The sequence below is a fragment of the Vicugna pacos genome, chromosome 3, assembly GCF_048564905.1.
Source record: "Vicugna pacos chromosome 3, VicPac4, whole genome shotgun sequence".
Taxonomy (NCBI): domain Eukaryota; kingdom Metazoa; phylum Chordata; class Mammalia; order Artiodactyla; family Camelidae; genus Vicugna; species Vicugna pacos.
The window spans coordinates 87,588,178-87,614,483 of record NC_132989.1 but is presented as its reverse complement, the minus strand read 5'-3'; the positions used below and the strand labels follow the sequence as shown (position 1 = coordinate 87,614,483).

The window sequence follows — 26,306 nt, the reverse complement described above, 5'->3', positions numbered from 1 at the left end:
ATAAGCTGAACTTTCAAAAAACTTCATGAAACATTTTCTTACTTAGTATATTAATGCTAACTTCACAATAATAAAAGTGTCTTCTGCTTGTGTGTAAGATATTAAAAAAGTTATGCTAGTCTAGTCAATACCAGATAATTTTACTTCTGAGCTTTTGGTTAATTATCTGGGAGAAAGACAGTACTGGTCCCATTATCTCCATGATTACATTATTAACTTCTTACTTTCTTTTTTGAGCTAGATCTGAGACCTTGGAAGTGATTCCAGAACTTGCTCCATCTGGAAAGCTTATGAAGGATACGGATTCCTGTGTCTCCTCCAGACTCACAGAGTCAGCATTTCAATGGAATCATAGTTTTTAACAAGCCCAGTAGGTGACAGTGATGTGTCTTGGCTTCACACTGGAACATATGACTTGCATTTTGGGATGCTAAGTAAATTTAAGGCCTGATCTCAGCTCTCAAATTTTGGGATAGTAGAGGAAAGAAAAAAACTCTGCAGAAAGGAAAAAAGGTATGTGTTCAAGATTTAAATTATTTTGATGGAAGAAAGAAGGACATTTTACAATAGTTATTTTTAAATGAGCATACCTGATTCAGTTGGCTGTTTGCATTCAGTGACAATAATCTGTAAATACAGGGGGCATAAATAAAAATACACTGAAAACTACCTGATTCATCTGTGTTCCCTAATGATTCATACATTTGCCAACAGATCTCTTTTATGTTTCAAAAAAAAAAGAAGGGAAAGAAAAAAAGAAGAGATGACCAAGAGACCAGCCTTGAATGCTCAGGAGCAAACACTGTGTATATGATCCAAATACTTAAAAAAAAAAAAAAAAGCCCAACACATTATTCACCAGTGAGCACATAGTATACTAATCACGAAAAAAAAAAAAAAAAAAGCCAACCCAGGGGTCAAGGAGGGAGTGAGGGGGTCGGTGAGAGTGTGGGTGTAAGACAGGTGGGACCGTGAGGAGGGTGTGTGTCATGTGAGAGTGAGTAAGTGTGTGAGTGAACCAAGAAACATGACAAGTGATGACAAGAGAAAAGAGATGAGAAAACAAAAAGTGTGGAAAAAAGGCAGGAAGGAGGGTGGGAGGGAGGCCAAGGAGGTACAGCGCTGAGAAAGTGTGTAGAAAAGGGGGAGTTTGCGGACAAAGTGAGAAAGAAAAATCCAGGGAGTAAGAGAAACCTGAGGAGAGAGGTTTTTAAGTTTTATTTGGTGATGGTGGCAGTAAATATGGTCAGTTCTCTGTCTCCCTGCCCCTGACTAGTCCACGTCTTCTCTGGGACATGTGTAAGACAGGTCTGACTAACAAATTGTGTGTCTGTAAAATTGTTTTGTAACATTAGCCGAGAAAAAATTCCTGTGCAAATCTGTCATATCAAATATTTTTACTAAATTACTGAAACTAAATTTGAGGGTAATGCTTGGCAACTTCCAGTCTGCCAGAATTCTCTGGTAATTCTAGGTTTAAGCAGAATAAAGGACACAACTACTATCTTTCTGAAACATTGCTGAGTGTGTGTTAATACTGCTGTCTCACATACAATGAAACCTTGATTAGTCAGAATGTGTTAAAGACCAAAAGATTTCAAATATCTCACACGATTAGCTTTTGTTTTCAAAAAATAAATGTAAAACAGACATCTACTTTTTTTCAGTTGACCAGTACTATCATCTTTCTGAATCTTAAGAGATCATTTCTGATTGTTGAGTATAGAAAAACTTCGCTATTGCTAAGCAACTATAGATCTCAGCCTGAAGAAACAAGATTAAATTGAAAATAATTTTTACTATCTTTATGTCAATTCCAGTTTATGTCGCTTATCTTATTGAATCAACTTATAGACAAAGTTATTCATCAAAATAGAAAATATTATTACAGAAAAACTTTTATGACAGTTAATCCATAATAACGATCTGCTGTACCTTCAGACCCCAAGGTCCTGAAGATAAAAGTCTGACTGGTGTTAATGCTACAATCTCTGATTTGAAACAGAAATCCAGCAAGCATGTAAGATTCATGGTACAGTGGTTAATTTTTATCCAAGTTTTCAGGAATATATTTCATTCACAATTGAGACGGCTCTACCATAATGCTAGTGCCTTCTTTAGAGGTGTTAAATTGTTCTTTAGCAGTTTCTTCAAAATTGTTCTACTACAAGTAATAGAGTAGAATTTATAAACTGAATTTTTATGTTTCAAAATCACTATGAAATTTGGGTAAAATTGTATGTTTAGTAATTTTTCTTATTTTTCTTTATTTTTATTTTTATTTTTTTAAATTTTTCTTATTTTTAAAAATTGGATTTAAGGACTTTGATTCTAGTTTTCCTAAAAAGACTCAACCAACCCTCGGGTTTAGCAGTGGGGTTTAATTTAATCAATGTCGTGTCTTTGTGTTAGGACACAAATTCTCTCTTTGCAGTATTCAGTCTGAAAAGACTGATTTCTGCAATTTGTTGCAGTTTGCACATAACAGGTCTCAGAATATGGGTTACGTTTCCTAAAGAAATGTTTTAAAAATAGAGTTTTTATGTAACATATCTTCCAATTCATTGCCTCAGCTATTTACTGTCTTAATATCTGTCTGAAGCAATCTACGCAGGGAGGACAACGATATTTGATGCAGGTAATTTGTAATGGCACAGCCCAATGACGGAGCAGGCTGGAGGGACTGATCTGAAATGTGGTGGTCAGGGAAGGCCTCTGGAAGGAGGTGACACAGCAGTGACACCTGGCAGAAGGTGAAAGAACAAATCATAGGCTAGAATTAAAGTCCAGTACAGTAAACTGTTTCAACAATTTTACACTTACTGGTGGATACACCAAAGGTTGCAAAAAGTAAAACTTGTTCTTTCTTTACAGGGACCCATGTATTTTCATAAAATTAAAAAAATTATAAATATTTCACATTTGTCTTTTCTATATAAATTATGTTTTAGTAGTAATAGTCATGAACATAAAATATTTATGAATTATTAAGTTAATACAATTCAATTTCTAAAACACAGAAAAAATGATTAAACTATTTATTTTCAGATAGTTTGAGGGGAAAAAATGTTCAACCTTAATTTTCATTCTTATTTATTCTCTTTGGAATATTTAAAATGTAGTAGAATGTAAATGAGTGTAATATTCTCAACATGTATGAGGAAAATATGGGAAAAATGATCTTTCTTAAACCATGAGACTCGAGTTATAGACTATGTAATCATTCAGACCTGGAGCAGCGTGTAAACATTTGTACATTTGTTCAGCCTCAGAAATCTAGCCTTGTGTGTCTAATGATTTAAGACTTCTTTTTAACCTCTGACTCTTAATAGCATCTGAAAGTCCTCTGTAAACCAAGAATCTACTATAAAAAAGGATTACATTGGGCTTTCAAACAACAAATGAAAGAAAGAGCATGAGTGATAAAAGCCGAAGGAGATCAAATAGTCTGTTTTTCCTTCTAAAGTAGAGTCTCTATTTGAAAATTTTTTTCTGCTACTTGGCAATTTTGAAGGTCTGGGAAGTCTTCCCAACATTTCTTTGAATAAAAGCAAATGTGAGTATACTGAAGGTTTAAAATTGTAGGGAGAGACTATTTTCCTTATATTCTCAAAGAAAATCTAAATTTCTAAAAATTAAAACAATTGATGAAAAGAAGAACAGAGAAGGTCAAAGCTATTATGTTTCTACTTGTTTACATTGCTTAGTTTGGGCTTGATCTTTTTTCAAAAGGCATCTTTAGATGAGTGATAATCTGGCCAGTGGAGTCCCGGTGTTCACATCTCCTGTTTCTCTAGGGTTGCAGCAGGCTGATGTGAGAATTTCCTCTAAACAAACCATGCACGAGAAACTGTAAAAAGACTAAAAGAGTATTTTCATTCTCAATGGACTACTGAAATGTTCAGCCTTCTCTTTGCTACTCTGGCTCTGATTTTTCACCTTCATTTTTAAGATCCATATATTCTTCATTCATTCTTAGAACTTAGCAATATGTTACTTTTCATTATATTTGACCCAACATTTCTGTGTGCCTGCCTGCATGTGTGTGTGTGTGTGTGTGTGTGTGTGTAGGGTAAGGAGCTTTGATAGCACGTTTATTTTAGCTCATTTCACTTGTGACAAAGGAGAGTATCTCAGACACTTACTGAGGATTGAGAATAACCTTAGAAGAAAGGTTGACTATAGAGCCACAGAGGATACAATAGCATCTTATATTTCATTCTCCACCTCCACTACCCACGCACATGTACACAGTGTTCTCACAGTTATAAGGACATACACTAGGAGATACTCAATAAGTTGGTCTTCAGTGAATGAGTGTGTGAATGAAGAACATCTAGGACACTGCACACTGAAGTGTGGAGCTGTGGCCTTCAAATGGTTCTCAATTTTTGTTTATAGCAGGCAATTACTTTCATTATTTATCTAACAAACAAATATATTAAACTCTTCCTATTTGGCCAACTTTCAAATGTTTACAGGTCAGTGCAGTGTCTGTGTGTATGTATTTGTTGGCTAGTAATTCCACCAATCTGCTGTATGCATGCTAAAGCCCACGGTGTGGCCATCGCAATGGAAACACAGAGTGAAATATCCCTGATCTTGTCAGAGAACATTAGTGAAGGCTTCCCATAGGCAACTGCATTTGAACTGAGACTTAATAGACAGACAGACGGGAATAAGGTGCAGACAATAAGGGTAGCACACAATAAGAGAAGACCATTTCCGGCTAAGTGCACAACAACAAATATAAAGCAAAAAGATTTGTTGGAAAAAAACAAAAAGGAAACAAAAAGGAAAAAACAAGTTAATGTCATTGGAGAAATGCACATTTGTTTTGGGGTGGCAGAGGAGTTAATAGCATCGCGGGAGGTGAATTTAGAAATGTTGGCAAAGTCAGATCATGAAAGTCATGTTAGGACTTCCTGAGAGGTTTGGATTTTACAGTGTAGGAGACACTGTGTCGTTAAAGGATTTTAAGAGGGAAATGATATGATCAAATTAGGGATTTATAAGGCATGCTGTTAGAGCAGTGTGGAGATGATTTAGAAGTGAGAGGACTAGTTAAGGGCCTTGCAGTTTTTGCCACCTACAGTAGTAGAAGGGAGCCAGTGCAGAGGAGACAGAGTAGAGAAATAACTAGGTGATCATGTCCACTGGGTTTGGTAAAACCCAAAATATGTGAATGGACTGAATAGTAATTCAGTCAACAGAAAGTATTCTGCCTGTGGAAATGAATTATTCAATTTGAGTAGTATCTAAAAATTGGAATTGATTTTCTGATGAGAAGGATGGAAATTATTTGCTCAGTCTCTAAGAAACTCTTCAGATCCACAGCCAATACATTTGTAAAGTGTCTCTAAATTATCTAAAGTGGTCATACATGAATGGCTCTGACATTAAAAAAAAAAGTCTACATAGTTAAGTTTGTACTTAGCCAAGATAGTTCCCACTTCCTACAGATTCAAAATTGCAGTCCAGAGTGAATGGTGAATATACTTGCTTTCACCAAATTCAAGCAACCTCGTTTACAGTAGTACCACCTGCAAACAAGATTTAATTGCTTCTTCTTTTCAATGCAACTGAAACTACCCAGTATAACTTCTTTCAAAAAAAAAAAAAGAGTTAAAAGCAATACATGGAATTCTAAAGTGCGCTTTCGCAGTAACATTTTGAACAATTTCTAGAAGTCGAAAAATGCTGACTGGTCACCTAGAGGGTTATGCTAAGGAAAACAAGACAGAAATCCAAGCTGGAGAATTCATGAAAACCTTTGTCACGGCAAACAATAGTGAAACCCAACATTGCCTGGAAGGGGAAATTTGAGTCTGCAATCTGTTAGACTTTATGCACTGATAAGCGATAAGATTCTGTGCTGCATTTTGAAAGGAATACAGTAAACACAATTCTAGACAGAGCTGCCTCAGGCTTAACATGACACCTAAGTGCTCTGTAAGCGAAAAGGGAAGGCAATTCTGGACACATTACAAACTGCTTTTATATTTTGGCATTAAAGCTAAAATGTCAGGCAATCTCTATTAACAGGCAAAAAAAAAAGTCATCTTTACTGTGTTTCACCTAATTATATAAACTTTGATGTGGGGGGAAAAGATAATTATTTTAAGTAGTAATATGTGTGGATGTTTGAAAATTCTGTCTATCATAGAGGCACTCAGGTTTTGGGGTTTGGGGAAGGATTTTTTGTTTTTGAAATTGTCACCCCCCCCCAAAACAAACTAAATGCAATTGCAGTAGAATAAGTAAATGCTTATAGGTAAGTCTGAGTTTATACAATGGAAAAATAGTAACTACCTACTATGTCATCGTTAACATCAGTAAACTTATGTCTTTAACACATCGGAACACCCAACCCAGGAGGGGAGAAACAGCAACCATAGTAACAACAGTTGTATCTTTTATTATGTTGGGTCAAGCATTTGATGGCATAAGTTAGAAATTATCTGGGTTTCCAAAAATAAAGCATTAGACCAGTGCCTTGAAACTAGGGTAACCTGCAAAACTACATGGTGACATCTTTAATTATTTAGAAATTTTTTTAAAAATGGGATGTTTATGGATTTTTACTAAAAAAGTATTCTTTACTATAATATAAAAGTTGTATGGCACTTGTCTTAAAATTATAAAGGGGTTTTTGATTGGGGAACAAAATTCACTTTCTGCAGTTTGATGCTGAGACAAATTTCCTTCCCTGCTAATAATCTTAAGTAAGTAGAATTATCCATATAGTTTATGATTACATGCACACAGTGTAAATAAGATGATCAGGAGTTAGGCAACTATATGGATTGAATTGAAAAAATACAGAATTATAGCTCCTTTTGATTTTGAATCATCTAAGTTTTAGTTCACATTTTCTACTCTGCATTGGCTGCAAAAGCACATTTTTTAATTATTTAGGAACTTGCATTTATTCTTTGACATCTTTAAATGTAAAACTAACAAGTCTATAACAAAATCTTGATTATAACATATTAAATATTATCATTGGGGTTTCTTTTTTAATTTAAAACACTCTGATGTAATTTTCAAGTTATTCTAATTATGTAAATTGATTAAATGATTGACTATCAAGACATTACATATATCATTTCCCTGAAAGCAAAGCCAGAATTGAGAAGAAAGTTCCAGTTAGTTTATAAAAACTTAGAGCAGCAACTTTTATACTATTCTAGGAAAAACTGAGCAGTGTGTTCAAAAGAGCAGGAGACTTGGGATTAAATCTTAGTTCTACTACCATAGCTTTTGGCTCTGGGAAAATTAATTAATATTTAATGAATGAAAAGTTTAATTAATTTCATTTTCCTCAAATGTGAAATGTAAATAAGAATAAGAATAGCCACAACTATTAGTAACTTTGGAAAATACCTTTCAGATTTAGAGATAATATGTATGAAGAAATTATTAAGGCAGTCAGCACACAGTAGGTTTTCAAAAAATAACAAAAGTCATTGGGTAGAAATAGTAGTCGTTAATAATTGTGTGTTATTACCACCACTGGTGGTGAGTGTAAAATAATTATGTTTGATATTGTAAATTAGTAGACTTACGTTAAAAGAGAAGATTTGTTTTATAAATAATCTTTAAAATTACATTCTTTTAAACTCCATTTTGATAATATTTCCACTCTTGATAGTTTATCTTTATTGAAGATAATGCTATGCCAAGTTGTATTCACAATCAAGACACATACAAAGTGACACAGGTACCAAAGTGGAAAAAGTCTTTATTGTAAGAAAGCCACAGTCAGTCTATTTAAAGAAATAAACATGCATATAAATAATTGGAAAGTGTCGGAAGTGGGGAAATATCAAGGCTACCTGTCAAGTACAGGAGTCACTATTCAGGAAGCTGGGTCTTCATAGAGACGGTAAAGGATGAGAATAACATTAAAAGGAGAGTGGAAGTGAATGGGCAGACAGCTAGGTACCAGAGTTGCGAGCGAGAGGGCTTTTCACGTCAGAAACCAAAATCTATGAAATTATGTGGCATTTGGAGGAACTGCACTTAACGTGGTAGCATAATATTTAATAAGAATAAAGATACTACACAGATATGGTTGAGAAGAAACAGGGCTAGATCTGCCAAGGTCAGAATTTGAGGGGTTTTTTTTTTCCTTGAAGATGATGGAGCTTCAATGATGAGTTTTAGCAACGAATGGTGTGTTCACATTTTCCTTTAAGAAAAAAAAAGTGTGTTTTAGAGGATAAAAGACAAAGGATAGGACATAAGTTGCAGAAAAAAAGCTAGGGACCTAGATTTATTTAAGGGGCAGCTAGTTACTTTTAAAGGATATGAAGTGAACTAAAGCAGGAGTGAAAAAGTATTTCATCTCAATTTGCCAATATCAATATTTAAAATCATGATTTTCGCTCCTACTCATAACATTTCTTCACAATTAGAAGAATAAAAATACCATCGATGTTTGAAACAACCTATGATTTTTCAGATTAAGCTGTCAAATTATAAGCACTTGATATAATTTTCTTAGCTAACCATTATTTTGCAAATTGCACTTTAATTGGCTTATAAGTTTCTAATTATAAAATAAAATTACTAAGGAATATGTGAGTGTTAATTAAAGAAAGTAAAATGAAGAAAATAGAAATCCTCAGTAATTAAATCATAGAGAAATAATCATGGTTTCTAATGTGATCTATTTCCACATACATTTGGTTCTGAGCTGCTAAGGACATTGTGTGGCTGGACCTTAAAGCATTTAACCAACTCCTAATTGTTGTGCACTCAAATTCAGTTTGATATTTTGACATTATCCACAATAATATGGTGAGCAATATGAAAATATCTCTGGAGATTTCTTTAGGATAAATTCTGCATCGGTTGGTAAAGGACATTTTAAAATTTCTTGATACACATGAAGCTGTCCTAAGGAAAGGTTGTGCTAATTCCATTGCTCATTTTTATCCCCACTGCTGGACAGTGTCATGTTTTTAATATTTTAAAATTTAATAGGAAACAATCATTATGTTATTATTGTTTAAATTTTCATTCCTCTTATTACCAATAAGGGTAAAAACAGTTTTCCTTAGAATTTGGAGAGATAGGAATTGCTTTTTTTTTTTTCCAAAATTTGAGAATAAGAAATAGAATAATTCTTTCCATCTATGCATACATCCAAATAAACCACCACCAATATAAGCAGACAATATCATAGGACAGAACTGTGTTCTCCTTCCGTGTATTGAAGCAATATAAATTAGCTTCAGAGATACAGCTTTTTTTAAAGCAAGAATTGAAATTATGAGATATGTTAACCAAGTTTAGTCACCATTTATTGATTCAGGAAAAGATGGATTTGTTGGGAAAAAGAAGAAATCAACAGAAAAGTTTTTGATTTCCTTGTTTTTAATCTTAGCAGACAAAATTATTACCGTATAGGGTAACATCTGTCATAAAAAACTGTCAAGAAAAAAAAAATCAGTTGGTATACTAAAGATAGATCTAAAATTAAGGTTGTTAAGCTCTAGATTTAGAAGGAAGTGTGTAAGGAATTGTGGTTTACTTACTTAAGTACCCATCACACAGGCATCAAGACGAAGTTTCATAATGGAGACCACACCTGGACTTGGTTCTGTACTTTAGTAAAGCAATCTTAATGGCTGGGTCCAGCAGACAGCACAGTGTCCTGTATACTGACCTACTCACTACATTTCTATCCACTGACTGGGTTCAGAGCTATACTTATCTGGATATATGGAGTTTAAAAGAGAGAAGTGGGTATAATAAGAATACATTGTCATAAAAATGTAACTGTTATTGCTGCCAAGTGCTTTTGTCTAGAAGCAAATTCATAAGGATGAAAATAAAAATACTACTACTAATAATAGAAGGCAATATTCGTAAAATTTTTCAGATTTATAAATGCAAGATGTAAAATTAGATCAAAATCTACAAACTGTTCAAAATACATGGGCTGATTTGAAAATAGAATTTCAATTTTACAAATTGTGTTTCAAAATCAACGTGATTGTCTGTACTTGGTCAATGAAGTTTTGAGAAATTGATAGTAATATATAAATTCCAAAGATCAAGGAGGTAAAGAGAGTAAAAGTTAAACACTAAGGGAACTTCAAAATCACAGTTGTCATTATACCTACTATTTGATGAAAAGGTCTAAAAGTCTTATGGTAACTTAAAAACGTTGTATGTGGCATTTATTAATAGCAAATAAGGATGTATCAGAGAATTACCATATGGTTAGAATAATTTTCACACCTATAAGCCTTCTGAAGCTATTCCTTTAATAAATTAGTATTTATCAGCAGAACAGAAGAGTAGCATTCCTTTGTGGTTCCTGCCATCCAACTTTAAATCGACAGATTCAAAGAAAAAATTTTAATTTCTGCTCCTGAATAAGGCTAGATTTAAACAGACTGTCTTTCATTGAATAGCTGTTCAGAAATTGTTCTCTGAACTGAACTGAACCTAAAGGCTTATTATATTGTTCTGAAAGTCTAAGATTGCATTTTCTGCTGTGCAAAAAGGGAAATTCAGGGCTGGTTTGGTAGCAAACTCCCAACACTCAGATTAGCCCCTAGGGTATCCCATTAGTGTTACGGAGATTATATGATTGTTCTACCCTATTAAATTTTTATACAAAACACAACTTTTAAAAAATTGAATCAAACAATAATTGCCACCATCTGTATGTTAACCTTAATAGAAATATCATTAAAGAAAAAAATGAATTACCTACCTAATTAACTAGCAAACTTTATAAAATGCTTATTTTAATGCAACCTTAATGCAGTTCCCAGTCTCACAAAAGCACATAGAAGCTTCAGGGAATTTGAAAGCTGTCCTGGTTATCAGCTTATCCTTGTAAGCTTTGGTTTATCTTATCAAAGTAAGGCATCACTTTTGCTTCCTTCTGCTAATAAGGTCTGCAACAGAGCTTTCCTCTAGAAGTGCAGTAATTCCTTCTGCAGACAGAAGTGTTCAGTCTGTTGTCTCTCCCCACACTTATCTCTGTCTACAGTTTTTTTTTTTTTTTTTCCCTCCAGGGCAACCAGAGATCCAACTCCATTACTCACACCTCCCACCCCCCATGCTGGATTTTTTTAATCCTCAAAAGAATACGAAGCACTTTTTCTTTATCCTCAAAATTTCAATTCTAAGTAGATTTTGGTTTTCTGGATATCTAGATGATTGTGTAGGGATGTAGATTTTGGGGTAAGTTGTGAATTATGGCTGAACATGTTTGAATCAGGCATAATCGTGCTTCTGGCACTTTTGTTCCAGATAACAGTAAAGTCATTTAACTCTCTGTATCTTTCTTCCCTTTTTGAAAACTGGTGATGAAAACTAGTAACTCACAAGGTAACTGCAAAGATAAATGAATTGATACAAACACTACAAAATTGCATAATTTATAATTAATACTACTACTATTATATTACTATTAAGTGAGATAATCTGCATTAAATGTCTGGTACAATGATTATTCTTTTGTTGTTATTTTATACTAGTCCATTACCCCAGTTAATAAGTGATTAACAATGATTTACAAATGGCAGCTTTGGAAGACAGATTTTGAACTCAGTATTAGTTTAATCAGTATGAAAGACATAAACAGATTGCAGCTTCATCAAGACAAATGTTATTTAGAAGAGTTGAAGAGGATGGAAGTGAAAAAAAGGAAGAATTAACTGATGAAATTGAGAGCAATGGAACAAAAAGAAGGGTATGAAGAAGATATTGAATACGGTCAATTACCAATGTAAATTTCACAGCTGGAAAAGGCAAAGTTAATGCTATGTTACAAAATGAAGAACGCAGTATGCAAGAACTATGAGGTAATCTTCTTAATGAACGACAACTTGTCAAACCCTTCCTGGAATTCTGCAGCATGTAGAAGACTCCCAATCTTAAAAGGAATGTGAAAACTTGGAAAGGGTTCAGAGGACAGCCACAAAGATAATGAATTGGTTGTAAAGTAAGACCTACAAGAAAAGGTTAAAAGATCTGGAATTATTCAGCTCGGAGGCAAGAACTTAGAAGTTATTTAAATCCTCAAGTTAAAAATATACAGTGTCCATCTCAAGCCTCTCCATGAATTAAAAGGAGGAAATTAGTTTAAATCTCTGGATGAAAAATTTATGGAATTTAAACGATAATTTAGCAAACAGATTCATTACACATCATTAAGGCCTCTGGAGAAGGGGTTTACAAAATGTACATGCTCCTTTAAGTTGTATAATTTATTTACATATTTATTTTAGTTAGCTGTGAAGGTGCAGTCTTTGATGAAGAAGAGAAATGGCCTAGATGACCTAGCAGGGTTCTTTACAGCCTTAAATTTCACTGAAATCCAGAGTTAAGTATTAATAGTCCACTAAATCATTGCCACATTTCTAACCTTGTCTCTCACTCATTTGTTTTAGGACTGTGGGAGTGAGAAGGAAATTGAGGCGATTTGTACCAAGGTGAGTCCAGGCGCAGGGGACAGGGTGGTGGGGGTGTGTGGAGAGGAGCGAAGGTGGAGCATTCGGGAGAAGGCAGAGAGAATTGCAGTTTAAAGGCACAGAAGTAAGAAAGAGAAAGCGTGGCACATTCCGACAGCAGAGCATCGTTTGGGTGTGGTTGAAACACTGTGGACATGGAGAAGGTGGTAGGGAATGGAGGACACTGGAAAAACTGGTGGACATGAGGCCATGCAGGTGTTTCAGCTTTGTGTCTTTCATTTCTTAGGTGTAAAGATTTGAAGACTATTTAAGGGAGGAACTCTGTGATCAGATTTCTATTTTGGGAAAACCACACCGAGAACAATGTGAATGATGGATGATAGAGGAGAGACTAGAAGCAGGAAGAGCTGATATGTCTCTATCCAGTGATTCTGAAAGATAATAAGGATCCAAATGAGGTCGTAGTAGGGACAGGGAAGGAGAGCAAAGATGAGGGATGTATAGGAGGTAAGATGAGCTTCAGCATCCACGTGGGCGCTAAGTGTGGGAATGAGAGAAGGCTGGGTCTGGGATAATTTTTAGTTTGATATTTCTAGCATCTAGAAGGAAAATGGTATTTTATAAAATAGGATATCTGGTACTATAGAGCTTTGATTGAATCATCTGCTTATCAATTTATTCAACAAATGAGTGGTTATTATGGATCAAGGATTAAATTGGGCACTAAGGATACCAGGATGTTTATCAGTCGGTAAATGTATGACCTGAATTGCTTGGGACAGTCCTGGTTGCCTGGCTATACTCATCCATTGACAGATGAATAGATAAACAAAATATGGTATGTACATACAATAGAATATTATTCAGCCTTAAAGAGAGAGGAAACTGACGTATGCTACAACATGGAAGAAAAGAAGGCATTATGCTAAGTGAAATAAGCCAGTCACAAAAAAAAAGACAAATATTGTCTTTTTTAATTTATTTAAGGTAGTCAAACTCAAACGAAAATTAGAATGGTGGCTGCCAGAGGCTGGGGGAAGAAGAAATGGGAAGTTGTTGATCAATGAATATAGAGTTTCAATTTTGCAAGTTGAAAAAGTTCTGAAGATTGACTGCACAACAGTGTGAATATATTTAAAAGTACTGAACTATACACTTTAACATGATTAAAATGCTAAATTTTATATTATACATATTTACCACAGTTTTAAAAAATTAAGTTTTGGTTAATGCCTTTAGTCATAATTTGAAATTTCCGACATAAAAAATAATGAAAGAACCTTCGCATGTAATGGTTTGTCAGTTCCTTGGATTTTTCCTACAGTGTTTGTGGTTAACAGTACCCAATAATTTTCTTTAGAGGAATTGAGTTATACTGTCCAGTGAAGTTCAAGAGCAATCTTATGTTGGTACCATTTTCTGTAAATCAGGTCTCCAGGATGAAGGGCATGTAGTCATTCCCGTGGTTTGCCTTTGGGAACAGCTACTTACACCCGTTAATGATAAGCTTGGATATAGCACATCAAATCTCTGCCCTATTTGGTCTTATCAGCCTGTTAAACAGCAGCACCAAGGAGAGGAGCTAGTCCCCTGGACTCATGGGGTATCTGGGCCTCAGTTCTCGTGGGAAGAATCTATGAGTTCCTGCTGGGGTGGACCTAATGGCCATGAGAGCTAACAGCAAAGCCTTTGGCCATGACAAATTATTACGTCGGTTCCAGATTTTAATATGCCATTCATTTATTCTGTTGGATCTGAAGACTTGAGGATGGTAAAGGCAGTGGTGCCTATAGGTTACAGAGTTCCTTATTCACTCTCACAGTGAAATCAGTACTCCTATTGTTAGATATGGAGGAGATTCTTCCCCAAGTGGGAACTGTAAGGTCTAAAATTTCTTTGCTTCTGTGAGAGCAGTAGTCTTATTGTTAAAGAATCTGGAAGAGGATAGAAGGAGCATGAAAAGTCTTCTAGCCAACCGGAAAACAGACAACATTAAGAGCACATTTCTAACCATATGGGGCAGGGGCTAGAATAAAGCTTATTTGTAGATATTTAAACAGGTCTAAAATTTTAACCTATATTCTTATCCCACTTTTAAAATTTTAGGATTGTGGGTTTGAAGAGTGAAAAAAAAGGGAAAAAAAACATCCTATGCAATCTCCCTGAAGTTTCACCAACAAAGTCCATGTAAGATAATTGTTAGGCTTTCCTATTCATTGGTGGTTTTATAACATACAGAATTTTTGATAGACTCCATTTCAACCTATTTGGACAGACCCTCTTAACGCTACCAGAGAGACACTCTGAGTGGAACAAAGGATCTAATCTTTCCCAAAGTGCCTTCCCCCCTGCCCCCAGATTAGGTGCCTAAAACTGACATTGAATCAAGACTTAATGACATCAGTCAGGATTTAGTTTGGCTTTGATTTTTGAACTTGCTGGATAGTATAGGTGTGTTTTACAGCAGCTCATTCAGCATTGTAATTCACTAAATCCTTGCCCTTTTCTTGTTGAATATTATTTTTAGTATGTGCTTCAGCCTTAGTTATAACCAATATCTCTGGAAGAAGCAAGACACTTAATTAGATTTTGGCATGTTTTCCATGTTTAACTGTACTGTTGCCTCCAGATTAGAAACCTTGCTGTTTTCAAGGCACCAAATTAATTAAGGATTCAAGAAGATAACTGCTGTCCTTATAGACATTTCCTCTTTTATCTATGATACTTGACAGGGCTCAATAACCCACATCAACTAGAAATAAATTATTCTCTTCTTGCCATTGTCTGAGCATTTCTCCCTATTTTGTTAAGTGTAACTTCGGTCCAACAGGAGACACCATTCATCATTAGATCAGACAAAGTTTGTTCTTTATCTTTTTAGATTTTATCTTTTAAGATAAGGCAGGGCAATTGTTTATTCAATGTCTCTTGTTCTTCCTACATTGACAGGTATGAGGGTTTTTATTGTCGTTGTTAATTTGTTTTGTTTTCCAATAGTCCCAGAGAGACCCTTGTTCTCAGGTTTATCTAATTGTTAAATTTGAATAGTTGGTACGTTGGCTTATAATTTTTTTGGAGTTAAAGTATCTTCAAATGCTCAGTGAGGTCTTAAGAGAAGAGATGGAGAAGTCTGCCATCCTATTTTTGTTTCTTACTAAATCTGCCACCTCAGATTTAAGACAGTCAGTAATGAAGATGAATAGAACATTTGTAGTGTCTTCCCTCTCACTGGAACGGGAATGCTTTCTTAAGTGTTAGTTAGGTGATCTCAGTATCTGGGATGTATTCACTTTTTTCTTTTGTATATAAGACTGGATTTTTGACCAATTTTTACAGGAAAGACCTCAGGGATTGCTTCTAACAGAACTTGTTCTATTTTCATACCCTTTTTATATCCATCCTTGGCCAAATTTTGATTCATATATTTTATATAACTTTGATAATTAATTCATTCTAATTTTTCCAACAAGTTTTAACATTCTCTGGTCCTAAGAGGAGACTCCTGGACAAAATGTCCCAAGGGCAAGACTAAATTCTTGGGTGAATTTTTATCTTTACTTGTGAGGGTTAGGAAGGTCTTTAAACAGGTAATACAAATCTAATCTTGACTAAAGTTTAAAATTATAAAGTCAGCAAAGCTGGTCATCTTCTGCAACTATGTTATATGACATTGTAGGTGGGTAGTGGTCAACAAGAGTGCATGTATATAGGAAAGGTTGGTGGAGGAAAAAGGAAAAGGGTAGAAGGGACAGAAGGAGAAGGGGTGACAGGTGAGGAGTGTTGGGGTCATAGTAGAGGAGGCTAAGGGAGAGGCCAAAAAGAGTTTGATCTAGAATTGTGTCTGGAAGAGGGGACAGGTCAAGTTTAAACTGTAGCTCTCCCATGATACTTTTTTTCTCGGGGTAGCAATTTTAGAATTTTCCTGGATTTTAAAAGCTTCTTCTTAGCAATCAAAATGTATAGCTGGCCACTGACTGCTCTGTCTTAGGATCCTTAGATTTCCAAGTTGCCCACTGGTGAATTATTTTATTCACATTTTAAGTTCCCCAAATAGGCCACTGAAGTTCAATATAGCCTTCAGTAAAATTCCACAAGAGCTTCACATGTTTAGAGAGTACAGTGTCCCAGAAAATGACTTGGAAGTGCATTAAATAACTAATGATTATCTATATTAAAATAATGAGGATAAGTGAGAGATAAATAACTAGATTCCTAGAACCATCTCACCCATGAGAGCCCTGAATAGTGAAACAAATTAATCCAAATTTTTCAGCCAGGGAAATTAAAAGTGTGAACAAAGGCTTGGTTGATGCTTAAGATAAGGAAATGGGCAACACCTATTCAGCTGCCCAGTTGCTGGGATTCTGAGATGGAGGGATGTCTGTGGTCTCCTGCCTGCTCTATTCTGATCGAAGTAGCCTGGGTTGAGAAGCAAGAGGGTCCAGGCACATTTAAGTGTCAGCAATTATGCTTCAGCAAGAGACCAACTTAACTTCTGAATAGAGCCTCTATATTTTTTTAAAACATGGAATTAAATGCATTTTATTAGTTTGGCAAACATAAAACATGTAATAATTGTGAGCTAGTTAAACTTTGCTATCATTGGTTTACAATGATCAGTTTAGAGCTGGCTAAATGAAAGTGGACAGAATTTAATTACACTGTTCACAGTGCAATGCCACAAAAGTATGGCTGTGACTGGTGCCTAATGCTAGCTGCTGTCTTATGTTCTCTGTCAAATATACCTGAGAAAGACAATCTGTTGATTTAGAAGAGATAAACATAACATACACATTTTTAAGACTGTTTTTCTTCAGGAGAAGACTATTTTAGATATTACTATATTTTATAGTTTACATGTGAACTATTCAAATATCAAATTACAAATTAATTTGTTTTTAATGATATTAATTTCTAATGTACATTATGCATTAGGAAGTGAAGCTATCAGTGAAATAAAGAAATGTACATTTTAAAACATCAAGACAACTTCATAAATGAATATATAATTATGATACATTTTAAAGAGAAAAAATTTAATGTAAATGATATTTTTCAACAAATATTCCACTGGCCAACTCAAAAAATCTGATCTATGGTACAAAAAGGTAATATGAATAATGCTCTGTAAGTTCATCTATATTCAGTACGAATACTTCCAAAATCTGAAATAACTGAATATTTTCCTTTTCATGAACTGGGGGAGAACATTTTTAAGTACAAAAGAAAAGGAAAAGAATATATATTCAACGAAGTTAATACCTCAGTATGAAACAAGTTCCTACTAGTTGGATGGAAATCTCTAACACAGAGTAGTTAAAGGACACATGACAAAAGAGAAATACAAATGAAAATAACACATAGAGTAATACTCATTCTTACTAATAACCAATAAATGTGATATACAACATAAATTGACCATTTTCTACATAAAAACGGCCAAGAGCTTAAGGAAACATGCTGTCTCTTTTTGCTTTTGGCCAGAGATGTAACTTTTTTCTGAGGGAAAATCTGACAATATGCATTAGAAGCCTTAAAAAAAAATCTCTTGCCCTTATAATCCAATAAATACACTTTTAAGAATGTATCCAAAGAAAATAATCAGATATATAAAAATGATACTGTTAGAAATATTTGTTCTATACTGTAAGAAGCAAAAATGTTTTTGAAATAGACTTAAATACAAAGGGCAATAAAAACAACTAAGTTAAAAATTAGGAGATAAAACTATGTACTATAGTATCTCAATTTTGCAAAAGTACTTCATGTGGTTTAAAAATGGTCTCTCAGGCAAGATAGTCAAAAGTAGAAAATGGTGATTTTTGTTTAATTTTGGGATTATTATTGATTTAAAATTTTTTATTCATATTCTTCTAAATTTTCCAGCATGTCATATATTACTTCTCTAATCATAAAAATGAAAAAAAATTATGAAGTTCCATCTTTTTAAATATGTTAAATACTATTACTACATATTAAATACTATTACTACAATATTGCAAAATACCTTTACTTCAGATTATTCAAGGCATTTGTCAGCCTTATTTCCCCTTTAATATTTAAAAGTAAAATAGTAACATATGTAAAAAATAGTAACATATGTAAGTAAAAATAGTAACATATGTAAGTAAAAAAATAGTAACATATGTATATACATACATATAATTACACATGTGTATGCATATATAACACATACACATATACAGATGTGTGTGTATCTACATCTATATACACATATATGTATGTGTATTTACATTGGAGGCAAAAGCCAAAATATTATTGTGACATCAGTATCTCAATAATTAAAAATGGCTATTCTGTTATTCATATTTCAGACTCTCATTCAATGAGATTAATCATTTTAAAATGCACTGACATGCCAAGTAGTTGTGAATTCTAGCAAGATAAAATGCAAGCAAAACAAAAACCAAATGCATAAAAAATTTAGCAAATAAACTGGAAATGTTATTTCAGGAACACAGTTTGTTGTTATTAACTTTTCTGTCAAAACAACGTAGGGCAAAGCTGAGTACTAGAGTTGAAGTCCAAAAAACCAGAACAGTCTGTGATATCACCAAACATCAGAAGGGAAAATATAAAATCTTATGCCAACTATCTAGTAATCTATTAAGTTTTATCTCTAACAAGGGGGGAAAACTTGTTTATTAGCAGTAAATAAGTCTGCCAGCGTCCTTCACAGTAAGGCAAATCCTCCAGCAATTTTCATGATTAATTACCAGTCGCCAGCACTTTCATAATCTGTTCTGAATTTTGCAATATCTGAATGAACCTGGCTCTGACACAGTCCTTATTATTTCTCTACTACCAGTAGGATAAACTACTGGTCCAGGTCATACTGTGTCAAAGAAGTGCTAACGTGTTTACAGAAACGCTGCAAGCAGCACCTGTCTTAAACACACCTGTGTTATTTTTTTTCAGCCACAGTAGAACACATACAGTTTTTGGTATAGGAATGTAAAGGGAAGAAAAATATAAATCAAAAAATTTTAACAATAATAAAGATTAAATTGTTTTTCCTGAAGCATGGTCTGCTATTAATAACATTAAAGCCAATTTCTTTCTTTCACCACCACTGTTCCTCATTTCCACTGATTATATAAGTAGAAATTTTGATTAATTTTTTCAAATACTTTGAGAATGATAGCTAGACTTGTTTTTATTCTTTTCCTTAATATGTACATTGAAAGAGAAAATAAAATTAGTATGGTATCTCTTTTAATATGTATGCTCATATATTTTATATATACATACATATATATAAAAATCTAGATTTTTTTCATGGGTATGGTGATTACTATTACCCAAAAGAAAAATGCATGATTAAGACTAAGTTTTGATCATATTTCAGACCCCCCAAAATTATTTGCCAAGAATAAAAAATTTTATTCACTTAGGAGGGCCGTGTTGTTTTTATCTGTGTCATTTTGAACTGTAAATCAAATTTTAAAATAACTTTTATTTCAGCTTTCAATGTTTGTATTAAAAAAACCCCTCATTTTCAATTCTCGTGAACATATGGCACATCTTTTGTGTCCTTTGCTAGGTCTTCAAATAAAAAAAGTTTAGCAATTATCATAATTTCTAAATAAACATAAAATAAAATCTACTCCAACTAGTTACATGATTCTTTTACTTATAGTAAAAAATCCAGCTAGGAAAAAAAAACTTTTATTTTTCCTAAGGAGTTGTGAAAAGTTGCAATTTTGATGAATTATGGAATAAAAAATGGAAGATGGTAAATATATGTGAAAATGAATCAATTGCATCTTTTTAATATATGTAAACTGATATAAAATAAAACTGGACTCATTAAATTGCTAAGTTGAAGCTGGTTTAAGTTGAAGGCCATTAGTTTTTTATTCACATCTTACAATAGACAAACATCTTTTAATATGCAATGTGAAAAACTTGTGAAAACTTTAATTTCATTACCATGCTTTCAGTTGCCAGTCACTGATTTTCTTAGACGGTACCCTTATGCTCAATGTTACAGCAAACAAATTCCTTAAAATGTTACAAGAGAATTGGGATTTGATAAAATGCTACTTCCAGCATGAAACAGGGTGAGCTATAGCCTAAGACAAACTCTGTGCATCTTAACTACAACTAAGTAGCTTAGAAGTGTTAGAGGAAAAAATTCAAAATAATAATGTAAATTAAAGAGTTTTAAATTTTTCTGCCTTGGTCTATCTGAGACAGACAGAGAGTGAGACAAAGAGAGAAACATTCACAGGGACACGTTCTACCCTTGGTAGCAGGCATACGCTTGAGGGCCTGGGCTGGACCCAGAATAAGGGGTGGAGGGCCAGCATATGGAGTTACAAGACTGTAAGAGCCTGAGTTCAATTCTAAGTGCTACCATGGGGCTCATAGTAACCTTCATTGTTGAAAAGGAGTCACCAGCTGGATCAAGATTCGTAACCACATTAGAAGCAAGTTTTCTAGTTGTCAGTGCTTGGGGCAAAAGATTGTAAGACGTGAACAGCTGTCTCCTTAGAGAAAAGAGATCAGCTCTGGTGAATTCTGTGACGGTTCTGTCACTGTTTAAGGGGTGGATAGCGGTCACACAGATGAGGATCTTAAGATGCAGCTTCAAGGTCAAAAGGCAAAAAGGAAAATAAATTTTGACTATTTCTAGGATTGTTAGGTTAAAAGAAAGTAATGTAAAAAAATAATTCTTACAATGTGTGTTTGAAGAAAAGCGAGAGCACACAGTTTGATCACTATTGGGTTATGACGGCATGCAGTGAGCTGTTAAGTAGAATAAGGTTTTTGTTTCTAACGTGTGCGATCAAAATTTGGAATAATAAATTTGACACTCTGACCTAAAAATTACAGCTAAATATTCATTGTGCTATGTCAGAAACATCTGTAGCGCTACATAATGTGAAGAGCAGTATTATAAGTATGTGAATTTCTAAAAGTGTACTTAATAAATACTACACTGGGGGGGAGGGTATAGCTCAAGCGCTAAAGCACATGCTTAGCAGGCACAAGGTCCTGGGTTCAATCCCCAGCACCTCCTGTAAAAATAAGTACATAAATAAACCTAATTACCTCCCCCCTCAAAAAATGAATAAAATAAATAAAAATTTAAAGAATACTGCACTATTTTCCACTGCCCTCCCTACTACATACTCCAGCTGAAAAGATGGTCATAAGGGGAGAAAAGGGGTGGGAAGGAATAAATTGGGAGCTCGAGATTTGCAGATACTATCTACTATATATGAAATAAATATACAACAAGTTTCTACTATATAACACAGGAAACTATATTCAATATCTTGTAGTAACCTGCAGTGGAAAAGAATGTGAAAAGGAATATATGTATGTGTATGGATGACTGAAACATTATGTTGCACACCAGAAACTAACACAACATTGTAAAGTGACTATACTATCTAAAAAAAACAAAAAGAAAAGATGGTCATAAACTTGGAATTGGGTCAAGAGACGTAATACCTTTTGGTTAGCTAACCCCAGATTAATCAAATTTATTTTTCTTTCTGTATTTCCAGATTTGTGGAATTCTAAAAGAAAAGCATGAGAAGGGGAAATGTAGGTGAGAATAAATTTTTAAGAGTTCCTTTGGGGCAGGTCAGAAATGATATATGAAAGGTGGAGAAAGAGAGAAAAATGGAGAAAGACAGAAATGGAGCATATGTACGCACACACATAACAGAGAAAAATGGACTAAAGGAACTGAGAGATGCTAAGAAAGAAAACAACATGAAAGATGCAGCCATTGTATGTATTTACTGGTATGACACTTTTGGTCAGTTTTATCTTGGAGGAAATTCATTAGCAATGCATGTGCTTTGGGAGATCTTCTGGAGCTACTCTTTTCTTTGTCAAGAGGAATGTCATAAGCCACAATGCATTAAGCAGGGGTGATTTTTCATAACAAAATGCTTCCATCAGCACTGATGAGGTGCTCTGATTACCCATGTTGTTGGCACTCAATAAATGCTTAATAGTAGTAATAATACCACAGATAATACATAGTTTAAGGAATAAAATTGGCCTTCACGTATTTGCCTCTTCCTCAAAGACTAAAATGTCTTCCCTTGGTCCTTTTTCATCTGATGTTATGTGAACATTTTCCCATTACTGTGACGGTAGCTCTATTTTTCCAAATGCTTCTGCTGCACTCAGGAAGATAAAAAAAAAGTAGGTCAGATCATAATCACTTGAGTTGCGTTCATGGAAAGGAATGCTATAGGTTCTCAAAACATTTTCCTCATCATGTCTAATGTAGCTAGTTTAGTTTCATTGACTTTCTCTACAATCTCTGATGCTAGATGGAGTATTTGCCTTAGTGAATCACGTAGTTAATTTCAGATTCTAAGAGACAGGGAATAGAACAAATTATATGAAGTAGGATTATTATTTTAATGAATATATATTCTATTTACAATATGACAATTATCTGTTAAAAAAGTAGTCTTATGGTTGCCAAAGAAGCATCTAAGGACCTGAGTATATTATATATAAAGAAATAAAGCAGTAATACAGAAGAATAAAGAAGCTTTCACTTTTGCAAACTATACTTGGAAATTACATACAAACAAATTGGTTATATAATAAATACATAATCATGATAGTATATTTAAGGGCTTACTAAATTATATCTAAAATTATCAAATCAAATTATTTGGGCATTTAGTGAAATTGTGTCAGATTCTTTTAGTCTTGTACGGGAATTTAATCTTAGGTTACCATTTATCATTACTAAACTCTAAAGAGTGATAGACGATAATCTGGGTATATCTGATATTTTCTTCAAGGATCTGATACAGTCTTATTGATATAGGAAAAAATGGGGTGCAAGAGGATGGCTATGTCCTAGGTCCCAGGCAAGTCTCTAGGACATGCCCCATCAAGTGAGGGTCCTTGGCTTCATGCAGGAAAGAATTCAGGAGCAATCTATAGCTGTGTAAAAGCAGACTTAATCAGAGAGATGCACACTCCATAGACCGAGTGTAGGCCAATTCAGAAGGCTAGAGAGGCCATGAGGCATGGGGGTGGTTAAAGCAAAAGTAGATTTATACACTCCCTAGAGAGAGTACAGGCCATCTCAAAAAAGGCAAGAGAAAGGGCTGGGATTTCCAGCAACTCAGCCATCATCCACTTTCTGACCTTTTATGGTCAGCCTTGAAACTGTCATGGCACCTGTGGGAGTGCCATTTAGCATGCTACTGGGTTACAATGAATCTTCCACTATCTTGGTGCTAATTGCTGTGTCATTCTTTTAATGGTAATGCCCTGTCCCATTATCAGATGTATTTGTATCTGTCTGATTTCCTTCTCAGGGTTCTTTGTCACTTTTGATTACTTGCTTGAATCTCCTAACTAAAAATGCCTAAGAAACCCTGCAGGTATTCAAAACAACGAGAATAGGAAAAAGGCTTGACCCCTGTTCATGAGTACTCTATGATTTACTGCAGGGCCGGTAAACAATAGCCTACAGCGCCAAACTCAGGTTGCTCTGGTTTTGCAAATAAAGTTTTATGGAAACACAGCCACACTCAGTCATTTGCATGTTGTCAATGGTGGCTTTCTCACTATAAGGGCAAAACTACATCCTTGCTAAACTGTCTCGAAACTTACTCCACACTATCCACCACCCCCAATCTCTGTTCTTATTTCCGTCCTCATTAGTAAATACCTGGATCTTACTCCCTTCGTATCATTTATTCATTGACTTGTTGTTTACATGGTTAATAGCTATCAGCATCAGAAAGAACGAATTTGCCCAACCACAGAAATAAACCATCACTGAAAAAAAAAATCCCTAAACGCTAAAGGGATATACATTATTCAGGCATTATTATTATTAGTCAGAATAATAATCAGAAAAAGAAAAGACAAGTTTGGGAAAATGACTCTCTAATTTCCAACTAAGCCACATTAATTACTCTAATTATAAATAAAACTGCTGGGAAATATATGTTAAGATTTGAATGTCAGTAAAACATCTTGAGAATTCTCTAGTTTATCAGTTTTTCTTCCTTTAGTCAGGAATACACCTAAACTATTCAAATATGAAAATTCTCTCACCTCTAAATGCACATAGTTATTTTTGATTTATGAACCTTTCTTCAGAATCCATTATCTGAGAATCCCCTCTTACTTGCTCTTTGATTCACAAAAATAAAATAATACACCTATTTTTTTCTAAGAAATTACCTACTGTACTAAATGAGGAGCAACAATAAATGTTTCTTTTGTTAAACTAAAGTCAGAGAGGACCTGAAAAGCTATTGTGTGATATGGCTAGTGATCAATTAACTTTATTCTATATCGTTGCATAGTCATCTTGAAAATGAGAAATGTTACTGATTTAAAACATTATTGCTATATGTGAGCTTAATAAAAAGTACTGGCTACTTAGATCATCCTTGAAAAAATTAAGTTTTACTGGATTAAAATTTTGTTACAATAGCTATTTTTCTAATATTTGTTCAAAAACACTTACTAAACATTCACATCTGATGGAGGGATAAATCTGTTTAAAGGGGTTTAAAGCGCAACCACTCTCAAATAAGCTGGCCTTTGTCAGCATGCACTTGACATTTGAATGAGTCTATTCTCTGTGTGGTGAGGGGTCAACACAATAAAATGACTGTCATTGACTTGTTGAGTGGTTTTGGAGAATACTACCAAAATGCTGTCTAGGTGTTCTGACACTGATTTGTGGAGAGGCCACTTTCACCTGAGCGACCTGTGAAATCTCATGGTCAAGAAGACGCCAAGAATGGCTAACAAACCCAGAGATAGTAAACAGTGAAGCAGCTCTTTCTTGACCAGTGCTTTGTATAAAACCAAAGCCTTTATAGGAGTGTTGCTAGATCTGTTTTAGAACTATGGAGAGAGTGTGAACTTGACATCTTTGGATGGATGGGAGCTGTCCCAACTGGATTCAACTACAGGAAATTTATTATGCTTACTATTTTTATTATTGCTATTATTATTGTTTAAAATGTTGAAAATATATAAGATTTCCACTGCAGAAAGGGATCAGCCCCTTAAAAGCAGATTAGAAAGCTGCTGCACTGAAGAGATGTTTCTGAGACTATATCAATATTTCAGATAGTTATGTACTAAATTAATTTCTTTAATTATAAGATGACTTGATACAAGATAACTCTGAAACAGACTGTCTTCAAAGGTCTGTTTTAAAAATGAGGCAGAGTATAGAACAATCTATATGCAATCTCAGAATTAACTATGATAGTAATTTTGTTTTAAAATGATACAACTGTTTAGATTTAGGACTTTCATAAATTAGCTTAATTATTACTCTGGATAAGGGGGAAAAGTATGTATTATAGATCCAAAGATACTAAAGATCATCTTTAGAAATTCCTGTAAATAGATTTGATAACAAAATCTATCAATAGCAAATATTGCCCTGTTTTACCTAAAAATTAGGCAGATTGGGCAAGAGACTCAGAAAGAGTGGCTTGCAATTAATTGCTAATAAAATTTGTTTATAAATCAAATGAATGGTCATCTAGAAGTCAACACAGTTTCCAAAGAGTAGGTAACATGTTTTCTAGCAAGCCTTGAGATAGTTCTTTAAGCACAGAGAGCTCTCATAAGGACATCAGATATATAAGCCTACTTCTGGCCTTTTCTTCAGTTCAATTTCTTTCTTTGGCTTCCTACTCAACATGGCTCTGTGTTCATTCTTGAGTTCAGTGTTACTCACAGTTATGATTAAAGAAACTGTCTCTTCACTAAAACAGTCCTACAAAACCTTTGCTGGCTAGGTTGTAAGAGGAAGATAATCAGGGGATGTTTTAAAATAACAAATTTTTCATTTTTACAAGGTAGTTG

General features: G+C 34.2%; 1 long non-coding RNA gene across 1 annotated transcript in view; it reads right to left on the bottom strand.

Moving 5' to 3' along the window:
- Nucleotides 1–7,999: 7,999 nt before the first annotated feature.
- Nucleotides 8,000–26,306, bottom strand: part of LOC140689763 (uncharacterized) — a 42,412-nt gene continuing 24,105 nt past the window's right edge. The window contains exon 2 of the long non-coding RNA XR_012064853.1: nt 8,000–8,194. This is a non-coding gene — a long non-coding RNA (uncharacterized lncRNA). The remainder of the gene's footprint in view (nt 8,195–26,306) is intronic.